The 12940-nt window shown below is 24.7% G+C and overlaps 1 protein-coding gene across 1 annotated transcript in view; it reads left to right on the forward strand.

Moving 5' to 3' along the window:
* The window catches only part of LOC113555952 (serine/threonine-protein kinase pakA-like), a 199210-nt gene that overhangs the window by 124916 nt on the left and 61354 nt on the right, over window positions 1-12940 (forward strand). The window lies entirely within an intron of this gene.

A 12940-nucleotide genomic window follows, 5' to 3' on the forward strand; every position in this document is an offset into this window, starting at 1 on the left:
TGGCTCTCATTATAGGCTTTTAATACATAGGATATGAGCATTTGTAATTCGTTCAAAATATTATGATAACATTTTTTGTTTGTTTGTTAAATATTATAGAGCCACGCAACGATTAAATTCGATTTATATTTAAATATAAGTAATCAATAATCATATACGATTGATACCCAATTTATATATTATTTTACCTAAATAAATATTGGAATATAGAGTAGGAATATGTTATTAGCGTTTGACTTAGCTATTAAAAAGTGCATAAGTAAATAATAATTTCATAGTAAAGTAAGATAGACGGAGTTATCTTTTAAATCTCAAAATAACTAAAACTAGTAAATATTTAGCTTAGTGGGCTTAAGATGTTTGAAAAAAAATTGGAAAACTCTAAATTATTTATGTAATAAATGAAATTAAGATTATAAAGATTTATAAAATTTATCATGGATATCAATTAACTTTTTGACAATTATTGTACCATACATTCTAATTGTAATAGTCGATTTACATCATAAAACTAATATTAGACAAAATTTAAATTGATTTAAAGTTACTAAATTTACTATCATATATTTGTAGACAAAATAATTTACAGATAATTACAATTATGTACATTTTACATAATATCATATTAATTCGATATAATTTTAAAATATATAAAATCATATTATTGTATAACTCTTTTGAACATTTTTCCATTTAATTTACAAAATACATGTTTTGTTTGAAAACTACAGTATATACATTTTTTATAAGCTTTGAGGTATATAATATAAATATTTAAATAAAAATGTATCATAATAACACCCATTATAATATACAAGCAAAAAAATAATACTCTACAATAAGGGATTATAGATTGCATTGCTAGTGTTTTTGAATAAAGTTCTTTGTTGAAGGATAAAAGTGAAAAAACACTTTCAAAATAAAGGTCGTTGTCTTTACGAGTTGACCTTATTTTTTCGCACTGAACGAAAAAACGAATAATACTTTGACCAATGAAAATTGCGACTAAGATTAGATTCTATGTGTACTATATAAATGACTATGAAACACGCAATAGTTAGAAGAATGGTAAAATGGTGGGAAAATCTTTTAACTATCTTTCTTACTTACATTTTGTAGGATTTTACACACGAACACATTTTACTTTTTTGATTCTTTCATTGTAGCATCTGTCAATCATAAAGAACATAAAACAAATATCTGCACACACAACAAGAAAGATATATATATATATATATATTATATATATATATACCTAGTATTCAGAATCGTTTTCGTTCTTTACGTGTATAATGCTATATATTGATTTCTAAAGTGAAAATACATTTTTAAGGCCATTACCATAACCAAACTATTCATATTTATAAAAATAAAATTTTTATTTAATCATCAAAATATTTACTTACACCGGCTACACCGTAACTTCCTAATATTCTCTGATGACAAAAAAAATATATGTCTTGACCAAAAACCATAATTATTTGAAACTTATTAGAAATAACCATTTATAAACTCTGTATTTTAACTCGTACTTTATATTTTGTAGACGGTACTTAGTTATAATGAATGTTTCATTTTGATGAACGAAACAGTAAGAAGATTTATTTTTTTTTTTTTTTGTAACGGATTTACATAAAAAATAGAATTTGTAAATATTCAACTTTAAACCAAAATATACAATATTATACATATATTTTATTTATGTTTAATGTGTATATACATGTTTTTAAATCTTTTAATAGATGCAATAAACATCGAGCTGAGTTTTCATTATATTATTTTTTTTTACTTAAGTCTTAGAGCTATAAAAAATGTTATCAAAATGTATGTTCGAGGGTTAAATAATAATAATAATAATAATATCAGTGTCCATAATGACTTGTTACGCATTCTTTTTTAGTTGTATTTAACATCATGCATATTGTATATACCTGTGAATTTTAAACATAAAGCTATAGTTGACTGCTGAATAATGCAAGACTATTGTTATGATGTACACAGATATTATACATTATAGAATTAAATTTAATATTACAGATATATCATCCAGTGACGTCATTTTAGTTTTTATTTGACTAGGGCAACTACTAATTGATTTGCCAACTCAACATTTTTTCCTCGCAGTTCACATAGAATAGTGCCATAGTTTGTGAGAGAGAGGTAAATTTTCAGGTATATGAACGTCACACACAGGATTTTGAAGTATTAAATACAAACAATTTTGTCAAATATTTATTAGAATTAGAAAGTCAAGTACAGAATAATTGAGTAATGTGTAAATAAATAATAAATAAGTAATAGGTACCTTTTAATACTGCAGATTTACAAGTAGTTAGCAGTATTTACAGTCACATATTGTAAATACTAAAGATCTTGATTAATAATATAATTTACTTCTATAAAAAATACAACAAAAAAATCAATAATAAATCTTTACTTATAAAATATCTATATTCAATATTATAATTTATAACAATGGCCTTTAGTAGTTAAAAATAAGACTTCTTATAATTTTTAAATGTGCTGACTTAAGGTTGATGTGAATGTTAGGCTAGGGCAAATGCCCAAGTTTCCCCTCCCCCCCCCAAATGACGCCACTGGTATCATCGTAGGTTTTTTTTTATAAGTATAATAAAAATGTGAATAATTTCATATAAAATTAATATCTAATTTTATCATCAAAAAATAATACATGGAAAAAATGATTACTTTGAACTGTCATCATATTTTTAAAACAATATCCTTCTAGTCCTTCTTTAGTGTGTTCGTTCAATGTATGCTTTTCTGTGATTTCTATCATTCTTATAGCTTAGAAACTTTCTCAGAGGGGGTATCATACTTCTTTCATGTAATATTTGCATTTAGAGCGTATAATTTTTCCATAACAAGCTCGCATTTCTCTTCGCCAGGCATTTTTTTTTTCACTACCGCTTTTATTATCATCCCTCGGGTTCACCGGATGATATTACGTTTTTATTTTTGTTAATAAAAGTGAAAAAACCTAAAACAGAATGTCACAATCACAACTTTTGTTATTTGTGTCCATGGATAGAAGAACCAGAAATGTGACAGACAGACGCTTTAAACCATTGAACATTTCCATTTTATTCTTATATTATTTATTATTTTATTTTTTTTTTTTACGGTATACTATATACTAAGATTATTTTTTCATGATAAGACTTTCTGCTTTGGATACAGAATGCAATAAAGAACGACCATGTATTAATAACGCCTTAAATTAAAATTCCAACGTTGAAACACGCGCGGACGATCCTGAAGGTACTACCATCACGTTAATATATATTTAGGAGATAAATAGTCCAATTAAATAGAAATTGACATTCTTGTTTTACATAATGGTGGCTGGTTAAAGAACCGTATTTTCAAAATAATAACATTTAATTATAGTTTTTCTCCCTAAGAACGTTAAATTTTAATAAACTGTATATAATATATTTATTAAAAAGTTTTCACAATGCACAAAGATGTAATTTGACTGTTTGGGTTTATTTAATTGTAACGTTCATGATATTTATCTTTTCATTACATTATACTAATACTAAGTGTTTTTATTTTTTGACGAAATATCATTGTTTGTTTATTTAACTCAACTAAATTAGTAGAAATGTATTATTAATATAGCACTTTATGAAAATAAAAGATCGAACGTTTAAATAATTAAAAAATATATAACTCACGTATTCGATTTTTTTTCTAGTATGAAATAATGCTACTACACAATTATATGTATCACAAAAATATTAGGTATGTTTTGTATGTATTTCTAAGTTAAACACCAAACAAACTTTACAAACATTAATCATTTATCAAATTTAACATACATAGAAATATTGAACTTACAGATTTGATAATTGAATTGAGGGATGGTAAATGCATGTCTTAAGACATGCAAAACATTTTGATAGATACATGTAAAACATTCAACTTGAATATTAGTAGGTACTAAATGTAGGCTGACGCAAAAAGATAAACGTAGTTTGACTAAAACGAATTAATTGAAGATAATAATAAAACATTTTTTTCATATGGTTGCTTTTGGTATATTGTACAAATTTACATGCAAACCGCAGATTTATTCAGCTGTTCGAAGGTGAAACCGGAGTATGCTATTGGTTGAACTTTACAAAGTCGACGTTGAACTACATATATGGGTACCTATGTAAAGTGATATAGGGGCTGTTTTTCGAACCCTTTTCGTTAGAGGAATATCCGGTAATAACTTCCACTGAGCAACTCTATTGCTGTTAGTATAACAACTACGATATTCTAACGGAACACAAAAGACGGTTTTCAGTTTCGATTTCGTTATCAAGTTTAAACAAGTAGAGGTAAAGGATACCCTATAGTCCTTAATACCACTTAGCTGTTGTACGTAACCAAATTATTAATTATAGTATCTTGTCGTCTTATGTATTACGCGTTCCCGTGTAAAATTAACGAAAATCTATTGAGTCAAAATTGTGTGTTAAATACGAATGGTTTAAAATGCATGACCGTGTTATAAGACGGTTCAGAAAACTGTTTTATGAATTTGACAAAATCAATAAAGATAATATTTATTTCTAAAAAAAATTAATTTTTACATTAATAAGCTAGTTAAGCTACATTTCAATAAACAAAGCTTTTTTTTAAATTTCTATGTATTTAATGAATACTTATATTGGTACAAGAGAATAAGAAAATATTAAAGTATTGTATTTCAAATACTTGTTTACTCTTAATATTTGAACAAAAATCAATAACAACATGACCTTATTTAAAAATATATTTTTAAATATTTTAATGTGCTTAGGTTCTCAACAAATAAGTTAAATAATAACAGGTTTTTAGGTTGAATAATAATAGCTATATATTTATTCAATTAAATAATATGATTTAATTTTATAGAATTATTTAGTAAGTAGCTTATTATAAATTTTAATTTTCCCAATAAATGTCTAATATGTTTGTTATTATTCTATTATTGTTCAAGCCATTTCATAAAATGAATTTCCTTAATGTATTTAAATGTTTATATTGATAATAATAACAATAATTATTTTTACCTTTGTAACAAAAATAAATAACAATTCAATCATCCATTTGATTATAATGGTTAATATAAAACGATTTTTTGTTTAAACTTTTTGATTTTCCATTGAATTTTAACAACAAAAATTTTGATTGTAAACAGATATCAGGAATATATATATAGACGTTTGCTGATGTGTGCACCCAAAAGTACTGATTTAGTAGGTACATAATGTTTTAACAATTAGCAATTATTGTTTTGAAATATTTATATTGCATAAGAATTTCACAAAACATTTTATATTAAGCCCTAAAATTGTATGTACCTACATAATAAACAAAAAAAACGAAAAGAGCACAAATAGGTTATTAACAAATTCAATCTATAAAATGTTTCTAGATAAAAATTGTACACCTACTTATGCTAACGTATTTAAAATAAATAAATAAAAAAATATCACTACCCATATTACATCTTGTGTGCAACTTATACTACTTTGTATAATATTTAATAATAAATGGTTTACATTTTAAATGACACATTCGACGACATAAAATGCCATTTTTCTGACTTCCGGAATTTATACATATATCAATCAAACCATGTTATATAACGATTTATTTTATAAGTTTTTTTTTTGTGTCATACATTTTATATAAACGTGCAAAAGACTTAACATCCAATCGGTTTCTGACTTTGACGCACATGCAAAGATCAAACGAAATTTTTACAAATAAATGTTCTTAGAATGTGACGTAAAATAAATCTCTTATAAACAAAATGATATATTTATGAAGTCTTTGAAATATTGTTTAACATCAAATAAAATGAACATTTTTTTTTTTTTAATATTGTCAGTATTGTCACAAACTAGGAAACGTTTAATAAAAACATATAAATATTAACAAAACATAAATAGTATCATATTTTAACACAAGTTTATATATCTTTAAATCATTATATTATTGTTACATTCGTTTTACTTAAATTAAAAATTATTATTTATTATTTTCAAATTATATACATTAATTTGTATACTGTCTTATCTCAGCGATTGAATTTTGTTATATTAAATAAATAGAACTGTAAATCTGAAATTAATTATTTTAAACTTCAAAAAAGTACTTAACAAAAACAATGTAATTAGAAAAATAAACATAAAAGTTTTTTTTGTAATTTTTATCAACAATCTAATATATTATAAATATTATTATAAAAAATAATATATATACATTTTCTAAAAATATTTAAGACGTGTTTCACGTTGCTTATTATAAAACCCGGATATTATTGTTATTATTTTTAATTATTTACAACTTTATTAGTAACTAAAAACAAAAAAAAATAGCAAAGTGTAATTTATAAATAAAATATTCATATTTATTCCATATTTGTTTTATCAAAAATTCTAAGGATACAATAATCCATGATATAAGCCTACCTTCAATAATACAAAATATGTTTTTCTTAAAAATGTTGTACTAAAAAATCAATATATATCACAAGTAAACAATTAATGGTGATGGGAATGGAAAATATTTTTCTAAATTTTTTCAACGATCTTGTTATAGACGGTAACATTTCTAAATTATTTTTTTCATCTGAATACTATATCACGACCAATGACGTGCTATATTATACAACCACTTCTTCGAAAATTGAAAAATAACAATATTATTGTTGGATACTATTTAGAATAATGAGAATTTATATTTTTTCTAAAAGAAATAAAATTATATAACGTTATATAATAATATAATGAAATTTCATTGTAACTGTAAATATAAAATGCTGTAAAATTCAATTGCTACAAAAGCGAAAGATGATTTTTTTTTAAATAAAAAATAAATGATCCTAAAGGCTAGAATGACAATAATTTAATACCTACCAACTCAATTAGACAGTTTGTAATTGTAACAGTTAAAGGATGTGTTTTCTGGTATAATTCTCACACACACACACACACACACACAAAATGTTTTATTATTTAAAATTCATTACTTTAACAAAACAACATTTATTAAATTATGTCCAATTATTTTTATCGTAAAAATAAAATTTAATTATTAGTATTGACTTTTCATTTAAAAATTATATTTTTTGAATTTATTGATAAAATGTATTACGTTCTTATATAATTTATAATTTGCGGATTTAAGAAAATTAAAATGTGTCAGTTACTGACTACTACAATCATATTTTGTAGTTATTTTCAATAATGCAAAAATATGAATCTTTAATATAACATACTCTTGAAATCGAATAAAAATCGTCAAAATAAATATAATTTATATTGAAACTAGTTAATAAAAAAAAAAAAACTTACAGTAAAAGCTATCATCAATACTATCTATTTGTACTATATATATATGTATATAAATTAATAACGTTTTCAATTGTAAGAGGGGGTTAGACTAAGAAACTTACATTTCCCTTGTGATAAGTTCTTTTTTCAACTCATATTAGTTTGATATACGTAGAGTGGCACATACAGTAATTTAGTTTTGGCTCACGAAAATCGAATGGTTTTTTTTATTTAGATATAGAATTATCATTGTTGGTTAAAGAAATTGAATTTAAAAAAAAAATGGAATAGACTAGCCCTGACCTAATTTTTAGAGATATCAAGAAAGTTTAGAGAGTAGTTTAAACCACATTCCAATACCAAGTGTTATCTTATATCCAAACAGCTACAGGTAAATTTCCCAATTAGGTCGACTTAGTTCATAAAGCGAGGTACACCGACGTAAAACCGAAAATCATATAGCACTATATTCTATGTTTGTTCATTTTATTTCTGAGTGAAGTCTAATTTACAGCTAGTATTTAGTTACATTAGAAATCCGAAAATAAATTTGTCTATTTCATTTTTATGGCTAAACTACCGGATCGATTTTGATAAAATTTGATATGAGATAACTTAACTTATAAGAAAGGAAGTGGGCTTCTTTGAAGAAAAAAAGTCAATTCCTAAAGAGGTGAGGTGTGAAACTAAATAACCACACGATATAATTTAAAGTCAACTGCGTAGATAGAAAATTACAATTTGGAGAGGGTATAGGTTTTAAATTGTAGAAGTAATTTAAGAAGAGTTTTTTTAGATATTCTACCCCTAGGGATATGAATTTAAATGTTATATTAATATATTTATGGTAAAATATACTAGAAACTTCGTATAAATTCTCTTAGAAACAATTGAGGAAACAAGTATTACGGAGATTTTCAAAATGCAAACCCTAAGAAGTTGAAAAGGGTAACAAAATTATAGGTTTTAGTAATAATTTTGACTATAAATATTTTTTATTGTTTTTTTATATTAATAATACATTCAAAAGTTAAATAAAAACGTTATTTTTTAATTTCACAAAAGACTTGTTAATTTGAATAATTGTTTAATATATTAATCATTCAATATCTACAAAATGAATATTAATAATACTAAAAGAATATCTCATCTCGTTAAGTTATTAAAAATACACGACATTTTGATGAGTAACCGGAAATTACTTTATAACCATAAAATATATTGCTTATATATTATTATCATAGATACATAAAAATATGATACATTGTACTCATATTATGTAATTTTCAACAATAGAAAACTTTTGATACTTAATATATTATTTAATATGAATGATAAATTAATTATGTTTAAGTAAATTATTATTTATTTATAAAATATTATGCAAAACGCACATTGCGACACAATGAAACATTTAATACCAATAAATAATTCGTATTTTTAATAAAATTTATTAAAGTTCAAATGTCAGTGTTTTCTTAAGATATTTATAATATTGGTGTACTAATTTATCTTAATATTTATATAGGTAATGTATGAATAATGAAATACATTAAATTTATATTTTTAATAATATGTTTTAAATCTTAAATACGTATATCAGTAATTATAAGTATAATATAATTAAGATTAAAATATCAACAGATATTCAGTTGAAATAAAAACTTGTTTTTTTTTTCTTACGTTTTGAGTTTCCATCTAGATAGGTTCGTATTAAGTGTTTGACTGATTGCCGACATTGGCACACAATGGACAAAACTGAAAACGTTTGGGAATGAGACATGTATTATAGTTCCATATTATGGGACAGGGTTGATTGTAAATTCACGCATGGTCGTGTTAAATGGAGCCTACGAAGAAACATTATACCGAAACAATTATCCTTAATAATCAGTACATCCATTAAAACACAATATGAGAGGTCTTGTTATTGTTTTTATTTTTCATTTGTTGTTTTTCGTCTAAACTTTTACTGTTATTATGCTGTTCTCCCCGTTGATAAATTTAAGTGTATAAATAATAAAAGAAGAAAAAAAAATCAATTACGAAAACACCGGATGATTGAAGTTTGTCGATGTAAATGCGAGAGTACATCCGGCCGGTAATGGTTAGCTTACGCCGCTTTGCCTGCAATCTACCCCGATAAAAAAGTATTGTATGATATATTGGATGGTTCACCAAGTATGCTGTTTACCATTTAATCCTTCAATAATATAGTGGTTAAAATCCGGTTTTTGGAATTCTTAAATACATCTACTTCAAGACCATATTTCCAAATTCTAAGAATTTTTATGGAGTGTACTGATAGAAAACAAACTCATGTTCTTCAAATTACAACCCAACCTTTTACATAGTAAATTATTTTGTGAATAATTTTATTGAAAATGTTTAAAGAATAAAAATTCAAATTTCTAGTTATTAAAGTTCGTAATTTATAAATTTTGGTAATTTATATTAATTGATCATTATTTATAAATACCAATTTATCAAAACGGTTCAAATATAACAAATACTAATAGATTTAATATTACTTATACTTTTGTATTATCATTTTTAAGGACTATTATCTTTATAATTCGTTCAAATTTTGAATGAGGTACATCAAAATAATAAAAAAAAATATTCAATAAATATTTTACTGTAAAAAGAGGGATCGTTATTTGAAAAATAAAAATTTGTATCACCACCGTCCACTACCCACCGAACACTCATTAAATAGTACAAAATAAAACTTGATAATTTGAAAATATGATATTTAAAAGTATTAAAAAGTCAAAAATCATGATAATTTGAATAAATTTATTATTAAATAGAGCTCGTACTTGGTGAATCACTCTGAATACATGGAGAAAAATAATAATAAAATGCATCTACTGGCTCTTTTAATGGGCGTAAGATATAGCCTTTCCTATTTTCTACCCAAAAAAGAGCGAAAGGATAAAATGTAATTAAAAAATGTTAACTAATTGAGTTTTTAATTAATTTGAAAAATGTGGGTAACGTCCTTATCCTTTAGTACACCGGATGATGGTCTGGTACAGTTAAGGATTGGTCCTCTTATCTAAGTGTCGGAAACGCGGTGCTTTACATGATACACCGTGGTACTATTATAGTTAGTATGGTTTACGAGTTTATTTGATTAACAGTTATAATAATGTAGTGGGGATATCCTCCGTACAAAACATATTTTTCTCGACATGAAAAACACCTTAATTTACCACCCTCCGCGATGGCGGTATGTTAAAAATTTAATTTACGAAACACAGCCCTAATATTGTACTCACTTCCTTTGTCAAGGGTATAAACAATAAATAATAAATTATGATAAAAAAAAAATAAAATAACATTTTCATTTGTTTTTCACGGTTATTATAAAAATGTCAATTGATATTATAATTTGTTAAAATTTATCTGCTATATGAAAGTACCTACTTCGCAATTGTTAATTTTCTATTGGGTTCATAGTATTATCGCTCAAATGCACGGGATACTATTACTTACGTACCTAACTGGTATATAATATTTTAATTTTACATCAGCACAAAGTATGATTATATTTTAATAGACGACGGTAATTAAAACTATATACGATATAGATATATGTAGGTTACATCGATAGAATTATTTATTAATCCTCCAAACACTGCCGGTACTAACTGATGACAAAGGCCCGTGTTTGCGGATCACAGTCCCTTCAATAATTGATGAGAACAAGGTCTACACTAGTTGATTTTGAGTGTTAAAACGGGTTTCTATATAATGTAAGCATGTCAGTTGATAATTCTCATTGACAAATCATCGATGCCATGTCAACTATAATTAATCATTGTCAATAGTGTGAGTCCTGCGCGTGTAGTACAACTTTACTGTAGTGTAATAACTGATACCTAACTAAAACAAAATACATAAAACTATTAATTAAAAATGTATTGATCTCAGGTATTCAAACCTGAGGTATGACCACTATAACCTCTACTGTATTGTAATGAACGGCGAGGTAAATCGGTAAATGTATACAAACGACGATTTGTAGGATAATAGTTTATTAGACGCACCTTTAATTATTAACGCAACGTACTCGTAGCAGGGACTCAAATTCTCTGTTATTCGACACACTTTGTGGAGTACGATATGCTAAGTGTGTGATGACCAAACTGTTTTTTAGAGTTCTGGTTTTATTTTTTATTGATTGACGTATTCTGTAAAAATATCTTTCCTGTATAATATACTATATAATATTACAAGCAAAAGTAGAAAAGTAGAAATTGAACAAACTTCAAAAATTCACGGGGAAAACTCGGATTTCTCACAATAATTGAGAAAAATGTAATATTTCGACTTTTTCCTAGGTACATCTAGTTGTGATCAACCTCATTTAGGAAAAACCGTAGTGACTTTTATCGTAAGATTTTATTACGATCATTAATGACCACACGTAATTAATTTATCGTTGTTATCGTATTTTATCTACTCCTTAAATTATAGGTTTACGGAACACACTTTCTCTAATAAGTATGACATTGTAAGTTGGAGGATAGGAGGATAATAACTATATCATTATATTATAATCAATCATATTGTATAATATAAGCACCTCAAAATTATATTTCTGTCTACTGTACCAAATGTTTTAATTCTTAATACATATTAACATTATACCTAATATCATTATATTTGTATTATTATTTATGCAAATTTAATCATATTTAATTATATTAGAACAATGATATTTATTTTATAATTACTTATATTTAATATTAGAGTGTTTAAATCGCTACAGTTTTACCCAAATAAGGTTGGTCAACAAGACATTTTGCCTAAGCAAAAGTATTTTGCGTTTTTTCTAGGCATTTCTGAGGTTTGCCTCGCGTTTTACATTTTTACCTATTTAAATATTTATATCATAAAACAACAACTGTAACATAAATTTTAAATCACCTTGTATAGTTAAATATTATAAAAACATAAAATTAAATATTATTATTTAATTATATAAATTAATAAAAACGCACTTATAAGCATTTTAGATAACTAATATATATATATACTTCTAAAATGTTCATTATTATTTTTAATATTTTTTATCAATATGAAATTATCTTCGATTTAACTTTTGTTTTTGCAAATTATCAAGTTTATATTATTTTTAAGAAAGATTTGAAGTTTCGACAAATCTGCAGAAAACTTACTTACAGAAGTGTGAAATCTCTGGGAATTTTTAATTTTAATCTGTTTAATGTACTAACTAGAAACAATTTCTTATCCAAAATCACCCTCAAAGTGAAGATTGAAGTATTTAATGAACTACTTATTGCGTATATAGACATAAAAAAAAACTTGTATAATTCTAAAGTCAATATATTTATCGTTCCGCTCAGAATCTAAAATATAACAAATTATCCATAACTAAATTCAAGTACTTTTGTAAGTTATAATAAAAATATTAAATACATTTTCCTTTATTGTGATCTCGTACACTTTTATTTCTGTAATTTAGTTTTTCGTTTTTATTACTTTTCAATGAATAATTTTGTTGTTCATTATAAAATGAGCGAATATGATTCTGTCGATACTCGACTCAACGTTCTTTTTATTACTAT

The sequence above is a fragment of the Rhopalosiphum maidis genome, chromosome 1 (genome assembly GCF_003676215.2).
Source record: "Rhopalosiphum maidis isolate BTI-1 chromosome 1, ASM367621v3, whole genome shotgun sequence".
Classification (NCBI taxonomy): Eukaryota; Metazoa; Arthropoda; class Insecta; order Hemiptera; family Aphididae; genus Rhopalosiphum; species Rhopalosiphum maidis.